The following is a 26,653-nucleotide window of genomic DNA, read 5'->3' on the forward strand; positions in this document are numbered from 1 at the left end:
GAGCTGCGATGGCACAGTTGTGCGGTCGCCGCTGCAAGGCGGGCCATGGCCCGGTTGAGCACCCGGGCATCCCTCCTGCGCGCAACCTCATGCTCCTCCTGCCTGGCAGATGAGTGGGTGATGGCAGTGGTCAGCCTGCCTAACCCTGCTGCCACCTCCTTGTTGCTGTCCACAACAGCCTGGAAACCCTTCACCAACTCCCCCATCTGCATGTTGTGCTGCAGGAGCTGGCGTTGGCAGGCCATGGTGGATCTGGCCTGTTGGCGCTGGATTTTTACCATCTGTCCCTCCAGGCCCAGGAACACACTGCCCTCCCGTGCTGGTGCAGCAGTGGTGGTGGTGGTGGCACGGCGTCGGGCACTGCTGCTTCCGGCCTGCTGAGTGGGCTGGGGTGCCACTGGTGGGGGTGTGGTGCTGGCCGGTCCCTGAGCCCCTGCTCCCAGGACTGGTTGGACAGGTGGCAAGGCCACGATTGTGGCAGGAGCTGGTGTAGGCGGAATGGTCTGCCTTGTAGGGGAGTTGTCTGGTGAGAATTGCAAGGGGGGTGTGCTGGGCAGTACTGGGGAGTGCACTGCTTGGAAGTCAATGACCAGGACTCCCTCCATTCCTAGCCCTGGGGTGTCTCCTTCCTCATCCTCCTCCTCCTCCTGGCCAGCCCGGCTGGTGCTCGGCCCTGCGACTGCAGTGTTGGACGTTGCTGCTCCCTCTGCTGTCACAGTTGTGCCGCCTGATGGGGCCCCTAGGTACAAAGAAGCATTTGTAAACTGAGTGCCGATGTATTACAGTCAGTACAATTATGGCATTCCACATGTCCTTGCATCTCCTTACACCGTGTCACACTGTTTCCTGTCTTGTGATTCTGCACTGACATATTTGGCTAACTTCTGCTGACTACATGTACCATGATGCTTGTCTCTTGTATGTTGGTGACAGTACAGTGCTGGTGTTTGCCTATGCATTGTGTCTAATGGGGAGGTGTCTGGTAGGGTGTGTCATGATGCGCATGCTTCTTACCTGTATCTGTGGCTCTCGCAGAGCTGTCCAGGGTCCCGATTCCTATGATGCTCTCCCTCTCGATGGTGCTGGAGACAATTTCCTCCAGCTCGGTGAGGGGTGGCGCCGGGTTGTTGCCTCCTCCGGTGTGTCCAGCCTGCCTTTGAATGTCAGCCAGCTTCCTCTTCGTGAGGCTGCGGAGGTCGTAAAACCTTTTTTTCAGTTCCTCAATGGACCTGGGGGTGACACCAGCAGCATTGACCTTCTGGGCGATGTCGGCCCACATTCTCCTCTTGGTGCTGTCTGGCACGTTGAGGGACAGCTTGCCAAACAGCTGGCGGTGCACCCTCACCACCTCCTCAACCAGCACCTGAAGTTCGGTGGTGGTGAACTTGGGCTTCCTCTTTTGGGAGGACTTCTGGCTTCCTGCCTGATCTGCCATTTTCTCCTGTTCAGTTTGCAACCTCCTTCTCCCACTGCTGCTAACTGTGTGTGTTGGGCTCAGGCAGGCTTTCTAGAAACTTCTTAATTAGCTGCACCTGCCAGGGTTGCCACTCCCTGTTTGGGTGGGGGAGGGGGAGCCACCTCATTGGCTGAATCGCCTATTGCCGAATCGGCTTTTACCGATTCGGTAATATCCGAATCGGTAAAATCCGATTCGGTATTATCCGAATCGGTAAAAGCCGAATCGGTTCATTCAATGCATTCCTATGGGCTTTTTCGCCATGGGTCTGTTTTCATGGCTACGAATCTATGATTGCCGAATCGGATTTTACCGAATCGGCTTTTACCGAATCGGTATTCGCCGAATCGGGAATATCCGAATCGGTGGTAGCCGATTCGGTGATTTCCGATTCGTTGTTGGCCGGTTCGGTACTTTCCGATTCGGACCGAGCAGAATCGGAACGTACCGAATCTCATTACCGATGCCGACCGATTCGGTATTCATTCGGTATTTTTTTCCTACATCTCGTTTTCCGATTTCAGAATACCGATTCGGCCCGCCTCGGTATTTTGAAATCGGAAAATCGCGTTTACCTACATCGGGCCCAAGATCTTTAGGGTCTATACTCCGAGTCCACACATTACCTGGAAGTTGTTGCCACCTTTTGATTGGATTGCATTGTAGACTTAGATTACAGCTCATACGGTGCAGATGCCAATAATGCAACAATAGGTTTAAGCAGAGGAACATAAGAAAACTCAAAAACCACAGGCCTAATTGTCATCGTACAATATGTTACATTTTATTTCTGTGTTTTTTCCTGAACTACGCTGCCGGACCCCAGGGTTGCCGGCTAATTGGTTGTGTTAACCTATCAGTATTTCTTTTGAATATCCTTTGTTTTTTCAATTGCTGGCGCCTGTGGCTTACAGACTATGTGCCATATACAAATGTACTTCTTTATTCTTTGAGCAATAAAGGTCTTTACAAAAACAAAATAAAAAAATAAAAAATGATATACGTTGTATTTCGAACTGGATTAGTGCTTTTTCTCTCGCTTTCTGCAACAGGATGTTGCAGTCTCTGTAGTTGAGAATTTTCACTATCAGAGGGCGGGGCAGAGCGCCAGGTCTGGGTGGTCCGGTCGGAATTCTGTGGGCGCGTTCAACACAGAAGTACAGGGAGAACCCCTCTGGAGCCACTTGGTTTCTGAACCATTTCTCCGTAAAGTCTGCCGCCTTAGCCCATTCGCTACATTCCGGCAGGCCAATCACACGTATATTATTGCGTCTGTTTCTGCCCTCCGCATCTTCCACCCAGTCCATGAGCGTCGTCATCTGTTGTTGTAATTGCTGCAATGTCGACGAGAGTTCCGCAACGCTCGGAGCAAGGTCTGCAATGGACTGGTCATGGGCCTTTACCTTGTCACCTAGCTTGCCGTGATCCGCCTTAAGTAGCGTGAGTCCAGTGGTGAGGGTACCCATCTGTAGCTCGAGCGCCGCTCTAGAGTCGCGGATCTCCTTGAGGATGAGGTCTAGTTTATCAGGTGCTCCGCCGGTGTATCTAGTAGAAGCTGCTCCAGGCGAGGAGGGCCTGCTAGTGTGTATGTTATAGTGTGAGAGGGGTCAGCTCCTTGTTGACCCTCTAGTGTTTTTGCTCGGACCCTTCCCATGGCATCAATTTTTGTGAAGTTCAGAGCTAGTCTGTCTTAGTAGGTAGTCCCCAAAGAGGTACAGGCCGAGTCTCGAGCAGTAGGATGGTGCAGCCCCGTTGTCCTCCGGTGTGCGCCGAATCAGCAGCAACTGTGAAACAGAGGAGTGAGTGATACAGCGTCACGTCAATTAGGCCGACACAGGACCGGGTGGCCCAGCAGTAGTGGACCATGGCACGCCAAGGCTCTGTCCAATAGCTGTTAGCTTATCTCCTCCTATACATCAGACCCAGTAAATAACGTGGCGGTAGCACATCGCATGCTCCTTAGGTAGAGTGCAGCCACCACGTATAGAGTGTGGGGATGTCCACCGTGATAACAAGTGTAAGGGACCAGTGCAAGGAGGCTCAACACCGTGCAGGAGGGTGGGGGGAGGGGTCCCAATCTCGATCATGCGGCAGTGACCGTTCTCCGTGCCAGACCTCGTAGTTCTCAAACATCAGCCATATCCCTGGGCCCCAGTCAATAATTAGTCAGGAGGGTGGTGCTTCCAGCTACACCTCCCGGTCCGTCAGGCCTCGGGGCAGATTGCATGGGGTCAGTGTGGGAGCTATGGATCTTCGCCACTCCCCTCCGCTTCTTCATAGGAGTCTCCCCAACATGTCACAGCCCAGTCCTCAGGCCCCGTGGCCGTTTTCTGCCAGCACGTTGGTGCAACCTCTGGTGCATCCGCCCCCCAGAGATGCGTGGGGTACAGGTGGGGTGCCACGTGGCTAAAATGGAAAGATTCAGCCGTGGCTAGGCCTGCAGCGGGCTACGTACAGCACGGTCAGGCAGCTGCCCCGCGCGCTGGCCCGCACACCACCCTGAGAACCGGCCGCCTCCCGATGCCGATCACAAACAGGCCAGAGTCTCTGGAGCCACCGTAACTTCGGCTCCGGTATCCACTCCAGCCGACAGGGGCGGGCCACGTGAATCGGGGTGGGACCTCGCGGCCCTCCTCTCACCGTGTCGGGCCCTGGTGCACTCCTCCTGCACACCGCCGCCGCCTGCTCTCCGTGTGTCCTCGGGCCGCCCCTCCAACCGGCAGCGCGTTCCCCACAGGTGGCTCACCAGGGACCATCAAGGGGATATCCGCACCCAGGGGGCGGCCTCGGAGCAAGAATCCAGGGGGAGAATCCAGCGTCCTCCGGGCGAAGGGGAGGACCTGGGCCACAGCACGCCCAGCCAGTCGCGCCTCGCGCGGGCCTCTTCTCCACTCCAGACCCCGGCCTCCGTCAGTGGCGAGAGATGGGTAGGCCCTGGGCTGTGTCAGTGGTTCAGAGCAGTCTCCAACGCTGATCGAGTCACTCCTCCATGACGGGGGCTCTAGCTCTTCAATATCTGCGTCCCCAGGCAGGTCACAGCTGAATGTATGGCGTAAGAGCTGTGATTCCCCCCCGGGAGGGTCCGGAGCTCTATCAAGCCACAACCACCATCTTAGATGGCTAGCCACGCCCCAACTGGGGACCTACTTGATTTGAGTCTTCCTTGGAGGAGGATCTGTTCCAGGCCTCCTGCAAGGTGGGGTCTTCTTTTTGGGCCGCATGAAATCCACAATTGTGTTCCCAAATACTGGATGAAGTTGATGGACTTAGTCTAGTTTTGCTTCTCTTTTCTTTTCAGTCCTTTACTCTTCCTGGATTTTCCTGGGGGCATTTCCTGATCAGTTAGCTGTGAAAACAGAGCCATTTCCCTCAATTCATCCCCCTCGATCCAGGTCTCTTTTATGAGTTTGTTTATATACAGATAGTCTTTACCCGGGACAAGGGGTTCCGGAAATTTAGGAATCAATCCTATCCTGAGGGTTACCAGCTCAACAGATGGTTCAGGTTGAACACACACCTTGGTTGTTGGATATTGTTTGTGGCCTCCATGTACACACTGAATGTTTACGATTCCCATGGTGTTTTGCACTCCTCCCAGGATAGCCTGGGGCTGCATGACCCTCTGAAAGCACCCTGTGTCTACCAAGGCCTTTCATATTCTCCATTAACTGACACTTGTCAGACCCTCCAGGATTTCGCGATCTGCCGCGAAATCGGCACTTTTGTAGAAATCTCGGTATTTTTACAAAAGCTAATCCATGCCTCTATATCCTGCGGGGTCTGTGGGAAATCGCCTCAGCTGTTTAGGACAGGCAACAAGAGAGGTGTTAATCATCCATAACAACAGCTCCATTAGCATGTCATGACTCTGGTATGCAGGAGACTACTGGAGACGGTGATGACTTCTAGACTGGGGGAAGGGCAACTAAATCCACCTTCGTAAACATGGTCGACAGGACTGCTGGCACGGTGTGTGCCTGACCTTGAAAGCAGAAAGAATAGGACAGAGGCGCTGTTTCATCAAAACCTCCAGCTCAGAGCTATTTTTCGCGCTCAACCATTAAAAAGTAAAGTTCTACGTGTGCAGGTATAACATTTTGAAGTAAATGCGACTTTTTTTATATTTAAACAAAACATTCCTTCTGTCCAAAGTTTGCTTTCAATGAAAACCATACATGTAGGGCTGTTGGAGCTTCACAATTGTTTGTCTTTAAAATGGTCCATTGCTTATAACTTCCCCATAACCGAATAAGTGCTGATTGGCTATTAAAACCCATGAAAAGTGTACCAAGCCATGGCCTCCTTTTGCTTTCCCGTTTAAGGAAGAGGGAGTTCTGCTGGATTATTCTTTCAGAAAATATCAAAATTGCAAAACTACAACAAGAATGGGGATGACTGGTTCTATCATTCAATTGTGCATTTTTTTTAAGAAATTCAAACAGCATGTAAATATAGCAACACCAAAATGTAAGGACGTTGTTGCAAAGAAATATTAGAAGAATGAAACATAATTGATTTTGTACAAGTTGGCTGCTTTTTAAACTGCAGAGGAAAACCAGGATGTTCTGTATACAGGGAAACCGAGGGAAGCCCCAATTGCTGCGATGAGATGTAAAGATGTAAAATCTCACTCCACCAAAAAAAAGAATCTGCTTAGGAGACAGGTTGCTAAAATATGAAAAGGAGAGCGGGACCTACACATGTAACGAAGAATGTAGATAGAGAAGGACCTGCAACCGGAATATGGTGGGAACAACAACTGGGATCGAAAGGTTAACAAAAAAAAATGCAGGTAAAGATGGAATTTGTAATGAAACATGCGAAAACAAGCAAAATGCAGGTAGAGAAAGACGTTGTATTGTAATAGGAAGGCCCCTTGCATAATTTGCAAGCATGCATCCCTGTTTTGAATTTGATGAACTTGATGAATTTGTTTTTCTGCCTCAACGTACACAAAATCCAGCATACTATTTTAGTTTGTGGTATTGCTTCCCAGAGGGAGCCTCTCTGGCCTATAGGAGCTCTCCATGCAAGACTTTTATTTGTATTTATTTTATTTTAAAAGTTTTATATAGCGCTAGCTGTTTACGTCAGAGAATATGGTTTGCTTATTTAAATAACCAATACATTATTCTTAGAGTGCTTTCCTACTATGGCAGATCATGACGTTTCTCAACCTTTAAGTGTTTGTTGCTTCTAGAAAATGTAGTACCTAACAGCAATTTCTAAAATCGAATTCCACTTGTAAAATTAGCAAAAGATTACACCCAAGCTGCATAAATTGTAGGTAATTGGATTCTGCGACAAAATCCACTTCCACTAGAAATCAGAGTTTGGAAAGACTGGGCAGGCAACCAAAGTATGAGGTGTGACAGGGGGAAATATGAAACTAGTAACAAAAGGAGACTCAAACTCTTGTGTATTCTGCATTTGAAAGCACCACGTTCTAACAAGAAGAAGCCATGCAGACAGTACATATCTTACACATTTATCACATAAGTGTGTCACACACCTGCAAACTAGATACAGAATGGTTGAAGGTTTTGGGCACAGCTGCTGCATTGGGGAGGCGCTGACACCGCGCTATACAGCGCCGCCTTGCCCCACGCAACGCAGGACGTCTGTAACACTGTTTTCCTGCCATGGGCTGCTGACAGGCAGTCTTTTGCTTTTCGAGGGAAACAAAGTGTCTACATTGTAAATAAACCAAATGTACATAGCTTCATGTTGTTAAATACCTAAAAACGCTAAGATATCTGTGTTTGTTGTAGGAAAAATGGCCAAATAAAATGCCGCAAAATTGCCGCTAAATTTCCATATTTGTGCCGCTAAATTTCCATTTTTGTGCCGCTAAATTTGCTAATCCATGCCGCTATATCCTGGGGGGTCTGACTTGTCTGTGATAAAGAGGGGTTTTAGGTTCTGATGGTGTGTAAAAGAAAGATCTGGTTAGCCCTACTTCCATAGTATCCTCCTTTTGGGGACACATACGTGCAATGTGTCCAGACATACAGCAGTGGAAACATTGGGGTTCCGGATTAGTTGGGTGCCACACTGGTGCGGGTAGGGGTCCTGGTAGTAAAGTTACAGTCTCAGTTTTCCTCACAGGAGGGGTTCTTGGCGGTCTCAAAACTGTTCCTCTTACTGACTTCCACTGGGTTTCTTCTTGCCCTTTTTGGATTTCTTGCACTCTGTTATAGGCACTAGCGATCTCCACTGCTCTCTCCAAATTAAGGTGAGTGTGTTGTCGACCCATTTTTGTATGGGGGTGTGAAAGGACAACAGGTACTGCTCCAAGTACACTTTCTCCATGATTTCTTCTTTTGTAGAGGTCAATGGCTTTAACCAACGGTCCGTCATATCCTGTACCGGAAAATGCAGGGCTATTGGGGTCTCTTGTGGTCCTTTTCAGATTTGTTGAAGTCGGATCCTGTATGTTTCTTCATCCACTCCCATCCGTTCCAGGATGGGAGTGGATGAAGAAACATACTCCAAGCTGATTTACTTCTGCATTACAACTGAAGGAAGGGTAGTATTGCTTTGTTGTTGACTGAGAGACTCTGCTAGTTTACCTTTCACACTTTCCTGGGTTTGCCTTTGCTCCGTCAGGGTTTTATGCAACTTCTTGCGATTCTCTTCAGCTACAGCTAGGAATTTCTCCATTATCTGGCCTAGCTTCTCCCGTTTTTTTGCCATTTTGTGCATGACAGCCTCCATTTCCTCCCATCCCACTTCTGACACCACTTGTAGGAGAGATGGGCAGAAACAGAATCTAGGAGGCCTGATACAGATCTCAATTTTTACTGATTTTATTAGACTGTTTTGAATTCTGGCAAAATGTTATGATATTAATTAATTAATTAATTGTGGGTTTGTAATGCGCTAGAATTGACTCCCGAAGGAGTATCTCTGCGCAGTAGACCGCTGGGGAACCCGTCCTGGCTTTACCTGTGAGATGGTCCCTACTGGGTATCTCCAAGGTGAAACCAGGCATCCCCGGCGTATGTGGGGGGCCGTTGTGGAGATGAGGCAAGCTAATACCCAGAGTTGCCGAGTGTGATCCCTGGTTAGAGTAGGCACTGAGATGAGAATTATCGAGTCCGCTGACCCTGGTCCACGACCCTGCCGCGTCGGGAATTGAACCCTGGTCCCGGGCCGTCCTCTGCTCTCAGGTCTGTCGCCTCTAACCAGTGAGCCACACCACTCCACTGAGTCTGAGTTCTCCTTCGGTGCAGTGATTAGTTCTTCTTCTTCTCTTATAGGATGGTCTTCAGGAGATGGAAATCCCTCCAGGAGGCTCAAAGAAAGGAGAAAATGCCTGTAAGTATTTGAGCTTCCTTTCTCTGAATAGTATAGAGACCTTCCCCACACCCGGAGGAAAACGTAAAAGGGCTGTCTCACTGGGTTTGTTATTAAAGAAAATTGGTGAGGAGAAAAAAATCATGATAACACAAAAGAACACAATCACAAGGGCAAATTCCCTCTGTTTTCCTTTTCTTATTCACCGGCATGGGAGGGAAACACACTTATTGAAGGAGAGGAAATAAAAAAAAAATCTGCACAAAACGATATTGACTGTTTTTGGTCAAATTCCTTGAGAAAACTGACAACCTTATTGTATTGGCATAAAGTTGTCTTATTCTCTGTGTTCTCCCAAGAGGCCCAGATACATATGCCCCTAGGCCTAACTTGTGACCTTGCTTTATATATTTTTGGTTATAAGTGTGTGTACTTTTGTAAAAATTAAAATAAACTCTCACATTCAGTATCTCCGTTATGGCTTTCTCTCTCTCCCTCTTCTCTTCCTCTTCTCTTCCTCCCACCACTCCCCCGTTACAAGATCTAACATGATCAGCTTTCCACCCTTTTTTAGCTTTGTGGTCCCTAACATCCCTTTTACCCCTCCTGGTCACCGCCAGTGCAGCAACTCTCCTGAGTTGCGGCGGCAAACAGGCATCTCCTGGGGGCGTCCACCAATCTTCACTCCAGTCCCATGGAGTTTCTCCTCAGCGTCGCCTTTCTCATCCTGTGTTCCGTTCCCCGGTTTCTCCACTTCTTTTGTCTCCTCCAGTGGCAGGGTTCCCCTTTGGACCTCCTTGGCGGTGCCTTCCTGCTTTTTCTTGCTTCTTCCTTCCTTCTTCTCAGCACCCGTCGCGCCCTTCTTGCGTGACTTTCTTTTCTCTGACGTCCAGGGACGTCTGATTAGTTCTCTCATTGGACGGGTCCACCTTCAGTCTGCAAAGGAGAGTCTGCGACTAAAGGTTTAACTCTTTGTTTATCTTTCGCCTTCCAGCCATGATGCTGTGTTGTTCGAGAGGTGGAGAGGACAACATCAGATAGGCACTCGAGTTCGGGGCCTGACCCTTCCTCACAATGACCTATATACTCCCTTCAAAAAAAAATTGTCAAGCTGAAGTTTCATCCCTTTATCGTGCAAAACGTTCTAGCATCTTATCAGGAAGGATATTATGGCTTTCAACAGAATCAGCATATGCCATGACATCATTCTGGAAGACAACCACACCCTCCATGCTCCCAAACAAATTAAGTGTATGGTTTTGAAACACTAAGGCGACAGAATTCAATCCACATGGCTTCTTAGTGTATCTGAAAGCCCCTTCAGGTTTAAAAAAAGTAGTTTATATGCTGTGGTTCCTTAAAAAGTTCTATCTGGTGACATGCAGATTTTAGATTCAAAGGAGAATAGACTCTATCTAATTTTGCTAATAAATCTTGAGTCTATAGTAATGGGTGACGTTCTACCAAATACCTGCTTATTCACTGATCAAAGGTGGATAATCTAAGGACAACAGATTTCTTCCTAACTAAAACAATGGGGTTGCTAACCGCTGATTGAACCATTTCACACACATCTTTAAACACTCTTCACTAAAACTCATAGTTCTCATAGGCACAACCCTGCGTTTGTACGTAATAGGATTATCTCCTTGACTTAAAACCACATTATGCATGAAGCCTTTTCATTTACCAAGCTGCTCTGGCAAAATTTCCCTGGCTTATTAAAGAACAATTCTATTTTCTCCTCCTGAGTAATGCCACTTACTTCATTCTTACTTCCATATCCACACAAAACACAGGAATGTTGACATTGGGATTAAGAGAAATTCCTATTCTCCCTTGATGGTTCCACCCAAGAACATGTTACCCCTCAACAGCAACATAATGTTTCCTAAAATGTGTCTTGGAAGCAAATGGTAGAGATAAATACTTCAACATGTTAATCTTCTTCCTGCCATATGTAATACAGTGACATCATTAGGCTCTAAATTTGTGTTCTTCCAAAGAGTATAAAAATACTTATCTTGATCAATAGTGAAGGGAGAACCTGAATCACCAAAATATACAGGCTACGATTATCATTGTTAATCATAAATTTGGGAGGTTTAAATTATTAATTGTCAAGTCCACAAATTATTGCGTTTTTGCCCATCCTACCATGAAATGAACCACTTGTATCATTTATATTCATTTCCAATGCTTTGTGTTGATCATTCTCAATCATGCCACTTTCTTTAGTCACAGCTCTATGGCCTGAAATAACTGTTGTAACTCCAACGATTAGATTTTCTCTTATTTCTTCCTCTTCAACATCCTCTTGCACCACTGACATCGTCCATGAAGCATTCCCTTTCATAAAGACATTTAAAAAGTGTCCTGCTTTTATATACGTAAAACACTCTTTTCAAATTGTAGTGCACCCATTAAATAAATAATTATGTGTTTGGAGCCACAATATGTACATTTCCATTTTGAAGGGGGATTTATTGCTTCAAAGGATGAAATAACTTGCCCCACATTTTTTGCTATGTAATAATTTCCAACATGGAATTCTGATGTGCAAGGAATTACTCCTCATTTTTTGACACCTTATTAATTTGTTTCAAACCACAATTAGCAGCCAGTGCCCTCAAGGTGGAAACATATGAATGAGAAGGCTCATTGACTAACTGATGATGTGTGTAAAAATGAAATCTCTCCATCACAATGCTCTGTAAAATAGTCCTACTGTGCCACATCCAACTCTTGTGACGATTGTATCTGAGGTAGATGGGTACAATACACCTCATCTACGACATCTAAGAGCAAGCCTTTTTCTTTCTTGTACAATGGCAAATATGTAGTTGTGAAACAACCTGAAACATTTTTCCCACATCATAGTTGATGGGCCCAGTTTAACCATAAAAGGAGGAGGTTGATTTCCACACTGCACAATGATAAAAGAGTAGCGAAAAGGTGAAGGAGAGTAAAACAAAGTGACTAAGAAACTAAAAGACCAAAATGTTAATAAATATTGATATGTTCTCACATCAGAAGTGATATTGTAGCAAAGTGCAGGTAATCAATAGACACAAACATATTGCGCAGAACTGTTATCCAAAACAGGAAATGTGTCAGTAGGGACGGAATCTACACTCACCTTGGACTTGGAAGGACCCCAGAGACAACCAAAAGCTGTAATTAAGAAGTTATTAAAACCAACACACAACGCTTACAATATGTGCAATACACCTTGCCTTGCTCGGCACATCCAAGCAGCTAATGCTTTCCATCTTGATATGCACACTTGACTCCTTTTGATGCGAAGTGGCACTGCGATGCGGGCGGATGCTGCTGACAAAGCACAACCCTGTAGCAACCATGACTGAGTTTTCCAGCTGGCTGAGGTTGCTAGGTGACGCAAGGATGCAGCTCGCCACAAGAAGCCTCTTCTCTATAGCTTCAGCATAACAATCAGTACTCGGAGTGCAGGAGTACTGAGACCAACTGCCCCCTCCCTGGTCGAAGCACCAATCTCGGGGATCTGCTAAGTATTGATCGGTACTCTGGCTTACAGCTGACCTGCCAGAATCAAAACACTGCCTGCGATGGGCTGGCACACGCCTCAATGCCGCGCCACAATGGGTTAGATGCAGGGTCCTCTTAAAAGATAAAAAGCACAAAAGGTGATGGGAGGATGCTTGCAATTTGTCTAACCACTGGCAATCGCTTGGGCCGCATCCCAACCCATCATGTTTTTGCCCTTCGTGTCAACCCAGTTCGGACCCAGCCATATGAAAATCAGCCTTGACCCTGCTCCCCATGGGAACAGTCCATCCCGAACTGCCAGGCCAGTCCTACCTGAATTGGAACTCAAGCGTGCCCAGTATGCCCAGACTTGGGTCCCGTTCTCATGGTACCCAACCTGTACCTGGTTGATGAGCAATGCCTAGGGTGAAACCGTTCCCAGGATGTTTGGTTCTGGTCCAGTGAGGACCTGGCTTGGCCGTTGAGTCTGGACTGTTCCCATGAGAAGCAGGGTCATGACTGATTTGCATATAACTGGGCAGTCGCGGCCGGTGCAGGAAAGAGCGGTGGGGTAGGGCGGAAGTCAACAGACAACGGAATAGGGAAAAGAAAATGTAAAAAAAGAAAAACACTTACCTTGCACTCGCTACATCGCTGACTCGGCATGTGTGAGGTAAGTGGTTTTATTTTATTTTATTTTATTTAACCTATTCCTTCATCTGTCGACTTCCGCCCCATTCTCTTACCTGCACCAGCCACAACTATAGCCTGGTCCATACTGAGGTGGCATGGTGAGCAAAAGAACGATGGATTGGGATGCTACCTCAAGCAATTAGTGGAGGTTAAACAAAGTGCAAGCATTTCTCCCATCACCTTTTGTGTGTTCCTGTTAAAAGATATGACTGTTCTGAGTAAACAGTAGGCTAATGAATAAAGCCAGCAGTGAACGCCGCTTAAGGGTCGACATCTCGCCAAATATGGGGTCTGTAGAAGGTAGAAGCCTTTAATAAGGAGCCCACACATCACACAACAGGTAAACTAGCCACCAGGAAGCAACTGCTGTGGAACATGGAATGCATACAGGAAACAACAATCATGCATGAGAGAATATGATATACCGTGGAACAAAGGCACATCAAGGTTCTAAACTTACACATATACAGAGTAGCAGCAACCACAGGGGTTTAGTGAGTGACAGCTTGCCAGCGTTTGACATCACCTACAGAAGGAGACAAGTCGCTTAGATGTCCTCTGGAGTGACTGACAGATGTGTGGAGTAGCAGTCGAAGCTGGAGCTACAGGAAGCAGGCGGGGAGTAGCTAGTCCCTGAATTGGGACTGGGTCACTCTGACTAAGGAGAGGGGACTAGCTGCTTACACACAAGGAGGCTCTTCCTGGGGTGCAGAATGAGATGGCTCGTTTACTTCTGCCACATGCTACATCAAATACCAAAAGCTCCCCTGAGCTCTTTGAAAACATGGGTGTACGCTCTTAAGTTAACAGATAATGAATAGTGTTTGTGACCTTCCCTTGAATTCCACAGGACTAACCCCAAAGATTGCTAGAAGGTTGTCATAGGCATCGGCAAATGCATCTGACAGTGTTTGAAGGCAGAAAATACTGGCCTACAAGTGTATTTCTAGTCTCTAAATAAGTTTCCAGCTATCATTTTGCCCTCTCCGGACTTCATTTTGCAGCATTTACACTTTTCGGCTTGTACTGAAAGCAACTAAAACCGTATTGTTTTGTGATAAAATAGTTTGCATTCATATTTATCATATGGCCTATGGTACAATTCTATCAAAAGCAGGAATTGTAATCACAACCTTAGAAGGTAGTTGTCTTACTATAGACAGAGTGGTTTAAGCTTTAGGTTTTTCAAATGTTTTTATTGAGTTTTTAACATATTGTGAACAGTCTGCATGATCCTTGTAGCACTCAAATCTGTGTCATGCTCGTGTGCATGATATATGACAAAAGAACATTAAACTCCTGTTAGATCTGGGGGTCTCTAGTTGGCAATGGTATTCACCTTTGTCCAAATAGGGACCCTTACTTCTAAGTCAGGATAAGGGGATTACACTCCTTAATAACCCCTGCTCACCCCCTTGGTAGCGTGGCACGAGCAGACAGGCTTATCTCAGAGGCAGTGTGTTGAGCATTTGTGAATATACACAGTAATACAGTGGAAACACTACAGATAGACACAACACAGGTTTTATAAAAATAAGTATTCTTTATATAGACTTAACACAAGACCACAAATGATAAGAATCCACAATACTACACTTAATATTGCTTTAAAGATGTTAAAAGTTACTTAGTTCAAATTAATGATCAATGCGACAAAGTTCTCAACAAAGTACCTGGATGCGTAACGCAAAGTAAACAAAAGGCTTGCAAAAGGGTAGATGCGTCGGTTCCGGGATCCGGGGGAAATTATGTGTTGTGCCTCAATGCTTGCGCAGAGTAAGGGATGCGTCGTAATCCTTACCAGTGCGGAGGTGATGTGTAGATTCTTGGCCTGCGGGCCCGTTGCGATGCGCAAGATGGCGCCTTGATGCGATGTGATGATCCGGTTGCGATGCAAGAAGATGGCGCCCTTGATGCGATGATACGTGGGCGCCCTGGTAGCCTTGCGACGACTCTGTACTTTGGAGCCGCGACAGGCCCTGCGACACGCTTCTCCGGTGATGCGATGGTGACTCTCTCGATGGTGTCACACTTCTCCGGGCGATGCGACAGCAGGCAGCTTCGATGAACACACACTTCCAGGGAGATGCGGCGAAGGCTCGCTTCTCCGGCGATGCGACGATTTCAGCTGCGGCAGCGACACTTTTCCTCTCAAAGCGTCGCGCTTCCAGCTCCCAGCGACACGCAAATGTCTGTAGATAGAATTCCCAGCAAGGAAATTCACAGGGGGAGCTGGAGATAAAGCCTTTTGTCCCTGAGACTTCAGCAGGAGGCAAGCACAGTTCAAGCCTTTGGAGAATATTCTGTAGATAATGATAGTCCTTAAAAAGTTCCTTCTCCTTTCCTTGGCAATGAAGCAACCACTGCAGGCCAACCCAGCAAACAGCACACTGGCAGACGGGCAGTAAAACTCCTGCAGCTTCCTTGGTTCTTCTCCTTGGCAAAAGGTTTCTTGTTCCAGAAGTGATCTAAAGTTCTTGGGAATGGGTTCCAATATTTATACCCCAAAATCCTTTGTTCTCTGAAGGCAGAGAGGCCTCTGCCTAGTCCAAACCAGTTCCTGAGCACTTTGTTTACATGACTCTCTCCTTCCTTTCACTGTGCAGGGCAGAGACATCAGACGCCCCACAAGAGGTGGAACCAGCACAGCTGAGGGAAGGCACAGCTCTGGAGCACTTTGTTGACAAGATTCCTTCTCTCCTTTCACAGTACAGGGCAGAGACATCAGACAAGCCACAGGAGGTGGAGCCAGCATTGTAGAGGGAAGGCCCAGCCCTATTCAGGTCTCCTGAATAGGGCTGGGCTGCAACTCCTCCCTCCCATCTAGATGCAGATCTCTCTATTCACCACTGGGCTGCCCCAGCCTGTCTCCTGGAATCCCCCAGCTCTGTCACTCACAAACCGAGACGAAGAATACACAACCTAGCAGAGGCAGGCTTGGACAGTCAGGCAAGAAAATACCTACTTTCTAAAAGTGGTATTTTCAAACACAGAATATTAAAACCAACTTTCCTAAAATATGTATTTTATCATTCTGAGTTCAGGCATACTAAATTTGAATTTCTACCATGTTCCCTGAGTCAGTTAGGATTATAAGAATGTAATAATATAACTTCCCATTCTAGCCTATGGAGAACAGGTAGCCTTGCAAGAGTGAAAAACGCAAATGGCTGTAGTTCACTATTAGTAGGACATGCTACACACACCAGAGCATGTCCTACCTTATACTTACAATGCACCCTGCCCTTGGGCCTACCATAGGGGTGTCTAATATCAAGCAAAGGGAATGTTTAGGGACTGGCAAGTGGGTGCACTTGCCAAATCGACATGGCAGTCACAGACTGCACACAGGCCTTGCAATGGCAAGCCTGAGACACACTTTACAAGCTGCTTCTGTGGGTGGCACAACCAGTGCTGCCAGCCCACAAGCAGCATTTGATTTACAAGCCCTGGGCACACATGGTGCACTTTACTAGGTGCTGACAGGTAAATCAAATAACCCAATCATGGAATCACTAATTAATACATTAATTTAACATAGAGAGCACTTGCACTGTGGCACTGAATAGCAGTGGCACAGAGCCCAAAGCATATAACCAGCAAAAACATATCAAAACAGAGGAGGCAATCCTTCAAAATGGAAGGGAGACTCACGCCAATGATGTCAGGTCTAACAACTCCCTGTACAAATGAAATCAATACCCAGTATTCGTCATCTTGATGGACATGAGGGGATTTCCCATGTCCGGGGTTGATCTTAACCCTATCTGCGCAGCTGGGATCATTCTCAGGTAGGACTGTCATACATTAACCCTTTATTCATCATTGTTTATACCGCTCACCTTACTGATTATCCAATATACATCTCTGTTACTTTGTAACTTGCATACAACTCTGTAATCCTCTGTATCTGACAGTAGTTTGTTGTCATCATGCCCTGCCAGTTTCTGAAGTACGGCATCCCACCTTGTCATGAGCCTGTTGGTCCCTCTTTTTGTTGTGTATGTCTAAAGGGCTGTGTCTTCAGGTTTCTCCCATATTTTGTGTTGCCTCCTCCTGTGATGATGTGTGCAATTTCTATTGAGTGATGGTTTGCAAACTGGCCTGTATCAAGGCCAGGTTGTCAAACTTTCGTTCACATTTCTTGTTTTTGGTATGAGGTATGAGCCCCAATAAACATGTCTTAGGTGACATAGCCATCGTCTTGATGGTCTGCCAGCCTGCCCCATGAACTACTTTTGCCAGTGTGGTTAAAGGAGGTCACAGTTCTATAGCATATGGATTGTGTCAGCATCCCATAATGAAATCAGCAGCACTGGTGCAGCACCTCTAGGAACATGCTATGGAGTTGTGAAGGGTAGTTATGCTTGCACTGCACAATAAATAAAATGTATTATTTTGATTCTAGCATTCCTAGATTCCACCTTGGAGTACAATATGACCAAATACCATTCTGTATCTGTTAGGGCTTCCCTCAGATCCGCAGACCATGTCTCTCTCATTAGTTGTATTGTTACCCCCATCACTTCTATTAGGCCCTGGGCACTCCCAGTCCTCCATTTATGCTTGGCAGTTGCAATTTGTTGATGGAAATTCTGTGTCCCCCTTAGTATGTCCTTTAATGTGATGTCAATGTAATTGAACTGGTGTATCAGTAAGCACAATGGGATTGCATTAAATAAGTGTAAAATCAGGAGAGTTCCATCATTTTAGTAATACCTACTCTGTCCATGACCAGAGAGGGGTGAGTTTATGCTTAAGGTCATAAAACATTGTTTATCAAAATGTTATTATTGTTCCAGCTTATTTATGGTAACCAGTATCCCACTTCAATATAGAGAGTCTGAACGTAAGAGTTATTTTGAAGGTATATTAGTTTTATAGGAAGGGATAGCTCAAGCGCTAACCACTTGTCTTGCCTTTAAATACCCTCAGCAATCCATAGGGGCTAATGCCAGCAGAATCCATAGGGGCTAATGCCAACAGAATGATGAGTCACAGTGATGACGTCCAATGTCTGTTTTCTGCCCTTTCCCTTTGTCTGCGGTGTGCATACTCATTGCAGTTCTGTGTGGTTGACTGTGGATGTTCTGAAGTGCAAAACATACATCACTCCTGTTGGATCCAGACTACAAGGTTAACGCTGAAAAACCAAAGGGGATGATGAACGGAGCGTTGACAGTACAAACACTCACCCCCAGTCAACTGATCTGGGTTTAATCCATCACCGTTCTTTAGCCCACTCCGCCACCCCAGTTCAGTCCAGCCCGAACTGCCAAGCCATGTCTTCCCTGGACCGGAATCAAGCTTCCCAGGACCGGTTAACGCTGTCTGACATACTTCAGCTGTACTCTGATAACACACCTCATCTTAGGTTTGACCTAAACAGTAAGATGAGAAGCAAGGTGATCTGCACAGAGGTGTAAAACAGGACTGTTTGTTAGCTCCAGTGCTTTGCAACCTCTGCACTAATGCCATTCACAAGATTCTGTGCAGTATAACAGACGGTGTCCCATGAATATGAAAGGACAAGATTCTTCTCTCAATACAATGTCTGAAACCAACCCACACCCGTTTTGCAGCATGAGACAGTGGCTCCACATCCCGTTTGGCAAATGTGTATAATAGTGGAATCCAAAGCTCCCCACTTTGTTCCAGTCCCAGCTTCTTCTTGACCAAGGAAGGGAGCAAACCACAGAGTACTCAAAGAGGTGGTATGTGACCAGTGTCTGTCTGACATACAGTCTCCCAGAGGTGAGGTGAAATCACCTGAAGCCAACACTTTCTGCTGGAGTTGCTGAGGATCTGTTAGAAGAGGCTAGAAACTTGCCTGCCTGCTGAGAGACGGAAGGAGTGTGTCTTGCCCTGTAGGGGGAGAATCTGTCAGGAAGAGAGGCCAAGAATGTTTATGGCATGATGAGTACCCAGGGGAAGACGACCATCCTATGAGGTGATCCAGAAGTGACCTGTGAGTTGAAGGGGTCCTCCAGTCTTTCTGCACAGTTCTTGAGGAGCTGTAAATAAGACTGTAGCATGTTATTTTGTGCCGAACCAGCAGCCGTGGCCTGAGTGAGTGGTGCTGCTGCCCCAAAGATGACAAGGAAACTAAATCACCACTGAAGCCCAAACTCGAACCACAGGCCTCTGTGCCCTGAATCGATTCTTCAACAAAGTCAAACTACGCAGCCATCATCGGTGGAGATATGTCCAACTTTGACACTGCTTGCTAGATCGCCTGGGGCCACCCCATGGAATGTAAATGACTCTCCGTTAGAACAGACCTTGAGTGTTTTTAATCTTGCGCTACTTGCATAGCTATGTTTTTAAACTGATTCACACATTTTTAACAAATCCACGAGTTTTTAACAAATTGAAATCCATTTACCTGCATTCTTACGGAGGGCAATTCTACCCGGTCTATAGCGAGATTTCCTCGTTTGCGTGGCGGGAGACCTGACCCGACTCACTTTCGGTTGATCAGGAGTTGACGGTCTAGTGGCTCAACTCCCCTATACAAAAGTGGATGCCCCTCCAAATGTGCAAAGGACCCGTAAGAGTGAAAACTGATGTTAGAGGCAGGAAGTAATGCTCTAATCGCTTGCGCTTTATTTGCACATTCACGCTTGTTGTTAATCTGATTTCCGAGCTTGGCAACGGACCTTGAGTGTTTTTAATCTTGCGCTACTTGCACAGCTATGTTTTATGGTGATTCACGAGTTTTTAACAAATCCACGAGTTTTTAACAAATTGAAATCCATTTACCTGCATTCTTACGGAGGGAAATTCTCCCCGGTCCACCGCGAGATTTCCTCGTTTGCGTGGAGGGAGATCTGACCCGACTCACTTCCAGTTGAGTGGGAGTTGGCGGTCTAGTGGCTCAACTCCCCTCTACAAAAGCGGATGCCCCTCCAAACGCTCAGTGAACGCGCGCAGCGGGCGCGCCAATGGCACGCCAAAGGCCAGCCCGTCTGCATCAGTCCGCGCCCGACCGGGCCCAGGGGCCAGTACCCCTGTCTCTTCTCCCCCAGGTTAGTATCATTATACCAGCGCGCAGCTTAAATTACTGAATTGCATCCTTGAGCCAAAATGTGCACATTCTATCTTGATTCAGACATCCCAAGATAAGTGCCCCCAGTGCCAGTTCAAACTATCCATACCTATGGACCCCCCCACTCCTTGGGAAAGTATACAAATTATTCCTACTTAATTGCAGATCCTTGCCCAAGCACACAAATGAAATTTCTATATTTCTAAATGACAAAGCCCCTGAAGTTTTATTCCTCACGGAAACTTGGCTCAACACCAGCTCAGAGCCGGAAATTGTTCAAGCTCTCCCCCCAGGCTATTCGATTCAGAGAATGGATAGAGGGATAGGTAAGGGCGGAGGGATTGCCATCATCTATAAGGATCACCTGACCTGCCACCTGATAGGCAGTCCGGTGTCAGACTGTGAGAACACCCACTTTGTGATTGAATTCACACATACCCTCTCATTCTCTGGCATCCTCATTTATCGCCCACCTGGGGCGATAGGCCAATTTGGCAAAACTTTGCTAGAAACAGCGGGCAATCTTGCTAGAGTCGCTGCTAATTTCACTCTTCTTGGGGATTTTAATCTGTATTTTAATGACCCCTTAGCCTCACTAGCCACAGACCTAGCCCAGGACCTTTTGAACTACCAAATGACTGAGAAGGTCTCGCTGGCAACCCATGAAAAAGGACATATCCTTAGCCCTATCTTTTCTCCCATGGTCAGACCATTTTTTAATCCCCTTTCTCTGGGCACAACCTAACACGACGCCATGCACCACACCTTTACGTTCCCAAATCCGACTGTGGTCCAAACTCCCTCTGGAGAGGTGGATATCAGAACTGGAAAGGACTCTACCAAGCCCCGTCACTGATCCCACAACAGCTAATAAACATCTTTGCAATTGGTTTGAGGGGTGACTCAATCTGGTGCTCCCGAAAGTTTTAACTCAGAAGAAAACTGGCCCGAACAGGGCCCAGTGGTATATCTCAAAATTATGCACTTTACGACAACATTGCAAAAAAGCAGAAAGAATATGGAGGAAAGACTTCTCCCCTGAGAAAAAAATGGAATATAGGACAGCCATATGCCGATACAACGCAGAAATAAAACTGCCCAAGCCTCTTACTATGAGGGAAAGATCGTATCGGCTGGTAACTCCCCCAGAGAAATCTTCCACATTGTTACAAAGCTAATGAAAGCCCCTGGCCCGGCGGCCCTACCGGACACTTCAAGCCTCCGCTGAACTGAATTGGCCAATTTTTTCTCTACTAAAGTCCAGAACATTCTTAAGCACCTTCCCCAAGAAGACAGGAACATTCCAGTCATGCACATGAATGTTGGTTGGCAGTCAGAAAAACAGGAACTGATGACCTTCCCTATACTAACTCAGGAACCTTTCCTTGCCATATTGTCATCTGTAAAAAGCGGATCCCAATAAGACCCTGCACCTCCAAACATCCTGTCACTGGTCGGATCAACCATTGCCCCCACGGCCACCTGTCTGATCAATGCTTCATTTGATATGGGCGTGGTACCCCCTGAGTGGAAAAGGGCAATGGTACGCGTACTGTTAAAAAAGTCTAACTTGGATCCAACTGCTCTAGGTAACTATTGCCCCATCTGGCTCTTGCCTGGAAGCAGCAAGATAGTGGAGAAACATACACATCGCACTCTATCCGCTTTTCTTGAAACAAACGGTGTTCTCCACCCCTCCCAAAAGGGCTTCCGCCACGGTCAAGAGACAGAAACCGCTATACTATCAGTGGTGGGAGAAACGAGAAAAATACTGGACGCAGGAGGAGCAGCAGAAATAATCCTCCTCGACCTGAGTGCGGCTTTTTACACGGTTAACCAATGTGTCTTGATTCACCGCCTCAGGAGAGTAGGAGTGACAGGAACAGCCTTATTATGGCTGCAGTCCTTCTTAGAGGGGAGATCTTTTCAGTTCTTCGAGGGCAATACCAATTCACTGCCCATACCCTTAAAGTGCGGAGTCACACAGGGCTCCTCACTGAGTCCCACCCTTTTTAATGCCTACATGACCCCATTGGCAGAAGTGGAGTCCCCCTTTGGGATCCACATGGTGACATACGCTGACAACACACAGTTGGTTGTATCTCTGAGCCATCCTAGCCAATAGGCCAATGGTCTCCTCCACTGCCTGGAGGAAGTCTCAAAATGGATGAGTCTCTCCCACTTGAAACTCAATGGTGAGAAGACAGAGCTCATGATCCTTGGCAACTCATTAAGTTCCGTTCCCAAAACTTTGTGGCCTTCCTCCATGGGCCTGGTGCCGACCCCCAAAACAGAGATTAAAAGCCTTGGAATCTGGCTTGACCAGAACCTCACCTTCAAAGCACAGGCGAGGAAGACGGCTGCTTCCTGCTATGGCCTACTGAGAATTATTCATATAATCCTCCCTCTCCTACCCCCTCTAGCAAAAAGACTAGTGACCCAGGCCCTGATTCTGTCCAGATTGGATTATGGTAATGCTCGTTATTCAGGTGCCCCAAAGGAGGGGATTTTAAAATTGCTGGTCATACAGAATTGTGCAGCGAGGCTGCTCATTGACACCCCCAACCGCTGTTCAGCAAGATCTGCACTACGCTCTCTCCACTGGCTCCCAGTACAGGAGAGAATAAACTTCAATGCTCTCTGCATAGCCCACAAGGTGCTGAATGGAAGCAGACCCGTAATCACAAATGCCATGATTCTCCCCAACAGTGCAAACAGGAAACTTCGATCAAATGAACTCCATCTTGCTGTGGTCCCCAGGATCAAGAAGGCCAAGAGTGGCGGAAGGCTTTTCTCACTCAATGACTCAAGACTCTGGAATACCCTCCCACTACTTCTACGGAGCGAACCGAACCATCTGAAGTTCCGAAAACAATTAAAGACCTGGCGGTTCATATAAAGAGATCAGCCCCCCTAAGTCACGATCGCAGCACTGGGATGCTCCCGGGTAGCCATGTGCTATACAAGTGCCAATGCAATACAATACAATACAACATTACCTGCCACTTTGGGAGTTTTACTGGGGTGTGATATCCAAATTATAACATCTTTTAATGTCCCTCTTATATGCTGCAACTCACCTCACTAAACTGTATAAACACTGGCAAAGGACCTTGCAGACAGACTACACTCAATCTGACTGGGCCACACTTGTGGAGGATCTGGACAGTGGAATCCAGGAATCTAAAATGAAACTGTGTCTTTTTAAAACATTACAAGACTGTGACTGGCCCCCGCATAGACTTCATTCCACAGGCCTACTTCACTATTCCAACTGCTGGAGGTGTGGCCAAACGGACTTTGTCATAGTCCACATACTTAGTGGCTGCCACCAAATTCGGCCATTTTGGAGGCAGGTGGAGTCAGCTATTAATGAGACCCTGCATTTGCCCCTGCCCTTTAAGAGACAATTGATCATGTTGCACTGCATGGATGACTACTTTACCCTCACTAGCTACGAGAGGCACTTGCTAGCCCCAGCACTTACTGTGGCAAAGATCTGCATCCTCCAACATTGGAGATCACCCCAACTTCCCGCCCGTGATGAATCGATACAAGAGTGGATCAAATACAGACCGTGAGACAAATCAGAGGTCTACTCTCAGTCTGAGGTTTTAGTATGTACCCATACGACAAGGCTGGAATGGTATTGGAGATTGCTTGTATGTGTATCCCTTTGAAAACTATAACTAAAGATATATAAAAAAGAAAATGTGAGCTTTCTAAAAGTTATTAGAGGAACAAGTGTCCCTAAGGCGGAAGTGTTAGCCTCAACTTCCTGGGCAAAATTTGGGACAAACCATCAGGAGATTGGTTTAGTCTTGGATTAAAACAACATTTATTTAATACATTTTTTAACTAGTAACTAGTATAACTGGATTCATTTGGTGTAGCAAGATGTTGGTCTGTAAGGACATCAAGTCACAGTCCTCCAGTGTGGAAAACCCCTAGGTAGTGTGTGTATTATACTGTCAATGGATCAGTGTCTGTAGAGCATTAAAGTTTCCAGCACCTAATACTGGAAATGGATGACTATTGGAAAAAGCCCAATTTAGTGGTGTGTAACACTGTCAATTGATTATTAACTATGGTTTTAATCCAGTTATACTAGTTACTGACATATCCCTTTGGTGTCTTCAACATTTTGCTCTGTCCTGATGATGACCCCATCATAAATAACATGTGTTGGGGTTAAAACGTTGACAACTGTTACTGTGGACTCTTTTTTATCATATTTAGGATATCAACACTCCTACACTGAGTGTTGTACTTACATGCATTATCCTGATCAATCCTGTATCTATATTTGGACCTTTGTATAGAACTAGCGCCTCACCACTATTTGGGGTACCTTATGTCTGAAAAATGAAATATTCAATATGTATTAAAAAATGTTGTTTGAATCCCAGGCTAAGCCAATCACCTGATGGTTTGTCCTGAATTTTGACAAGGACGTTGAGACTAACACTTTCATCTTAGGGACCCTCGTTCCTCCCAGAATTGTTCTACCCTGGCCCCAGGGTTACTGGGTTGCCCCATTTTCTTGAATGTTTCTAAAAGTAGCATTTTCAGAATTCTGACTCAAACTCCCACTTTACCATTTAAGAGGGCTTTTAATTACAATTCTGTAGACACCAAAGTCGACCTGTTCACTGCTCCCAATTAAAAGTTACAACTTATTAAATGTAATAAGCGAACCCAATGTCAGCCTACGGAGAGATAGGCCTTGCAGTAATGAAAAACCAATGTAGGAGTTTTTACTACCAGGACATGTAAAACTTAAAAGTACACGTCTAATTTTTAAAATACACTGCATCCTGCCCTATGGGCCATTGAGGGCCTACCCTGCGGGTGACCTGGATATATTAAAAAGGCAGGTATTGGCCTGGCAAAAGCTTTCTTTTGCCAGGTGGAAATGGTAGTTTAAAACTGAATACAAAGGCTGGAATGGCAGGCCTGGGACATGTTTACATTTTTCGTCACAAACATTCTTATTAATAATAGTGTACAGCGATGCTGAGCCTGTCACAATCAAAAGATTAAACCCACCTAGTTTTATTTTGCAAAAAAAGTTTACTTCTTAAACTTTTAGTCAGAACATTCACTCTACTAGAACTTTCACCATCATCAGCGCACACTCCTTTACACAATTTTCGCATTCATCTTCTGAAGCACTGGAATCGGAATTAGGATCTGTACTAAATTCATTCACCAAGATCATCCAATTTCTGCAATTAGTTTTTCTGCATATTTTAGTAAAATGCCCTTTTGTACCAGAGGTGGCAAATTTCTGTTTAATGCAGAGCAATCCTTGGATATCTTGACTACCACGTCTTTAGCACGTCTTTAGCATCTCCTTTTATCTATCCTTTTATCTATCTTGACGTTACTGGATCTTTATATTTAGATGACCTCTTTTTGCTACTATCCTAGAGTTGGGGAACTGGTGTGGTTTTCTTGTGTGCGATTTTATTAGAATTCACTCTTCCTACAACCTCCTGGGATCCACTTGAGTTTACCAGTACACACTTAGCACGTTTATTGGAAATATACGGTTTACGTACCACTGCTATTACTACATTGAGTTGTGAATCGCCATGAGGCCATACCCTTTCTTGAACATACTCACTGTTAACATGCATTATTATTATAAGTTCATCATGAATGACCCAAACCTACAATTGCAAGTTTCTTAAGAGATTAAACATATTCATCAATGGATTTTGATTTTCCCTGTTCTCTACAAAAAAACTGTAATCTGTCTTTTGTAATAGAAACTAATGGAGAATAATAAACACTTCAACCTGCTAAAGCTTTCAAGAAAACATCTCCCTCAGAAGCTGGTCCTTGTTTTTTTTCTATTGGGTTATATATTTTGAGGTCTTCTGGTCCTAATGCGTGTAAAAAAAAAAATTATTTCCGGTGTTATTTCTTCATTTTCAATAATATAAATGTAATTGGAATCTCAAGACGAGGCTGTGGTGGTGTCAAGGTAAATGTTTTCAAGGCACACATGGTAAATTAATACAAACAAGAAGGTATGAATTGATAACATCAGTTATATTTCTGCCTATGGAATTTGAAATATTACACAGTAAAATTCCTCTCATGGAAGTAACTAATGTATTAAACCCATATTCATATAAATTTTTGGGTGCTGCTCCAAAATTGTTGACAGTTGGCATTTTGTTCTTTTTAATTCTAAATGTATGGCACCATGCGTAAAATAGGATTCCGTTTCCTGTATCTGTGATTTAAAATGAATTATGCTGGTGACAAAGTGTTTCACTTTGCCTGAGGGGAGATTATAAGCAGCCAGCATCTCCTCACACACTTGTGATTTCAAGTGGTAAGATGGCCGTGCCCAGGGGTCGTGCAGGATGTGCCATGTGTCTCCGTCTCATAAGATACATCTGAACCGTGAGCGATGTACTGTGTGCTTGAGCGCTCAACAGAGTCCCCTTTCTGAGCACATGCACAGCCCTAAAATGTCAAGAACAGCTGTGCTTACTCCAACTAGAAAAGAACAGCATCTCGAATACTCCTACTATGTATACGAGAATCGTCCTAGGGCAGTGGCGTGCTGATAACCAGACCGAATTCCTTAGAGATTACCCAATACAGCATTAACCTTTAACATTGGGTCTACG

Source organism: Lissotriton vulgaris, chromosome 1_1 (assembly GCF_964263255.1).
Source record: "Lissotriton vulgaris chromosome 1_1, aLisVul1.2, whole genome shotgun sequence".
Classification (NCBI taxonomy): Eukaryota; Metazoa; Chordata; class Amphibia; order Caudata; family Salamandridae; genus Lissotriton; species Lissotriton vulgaris.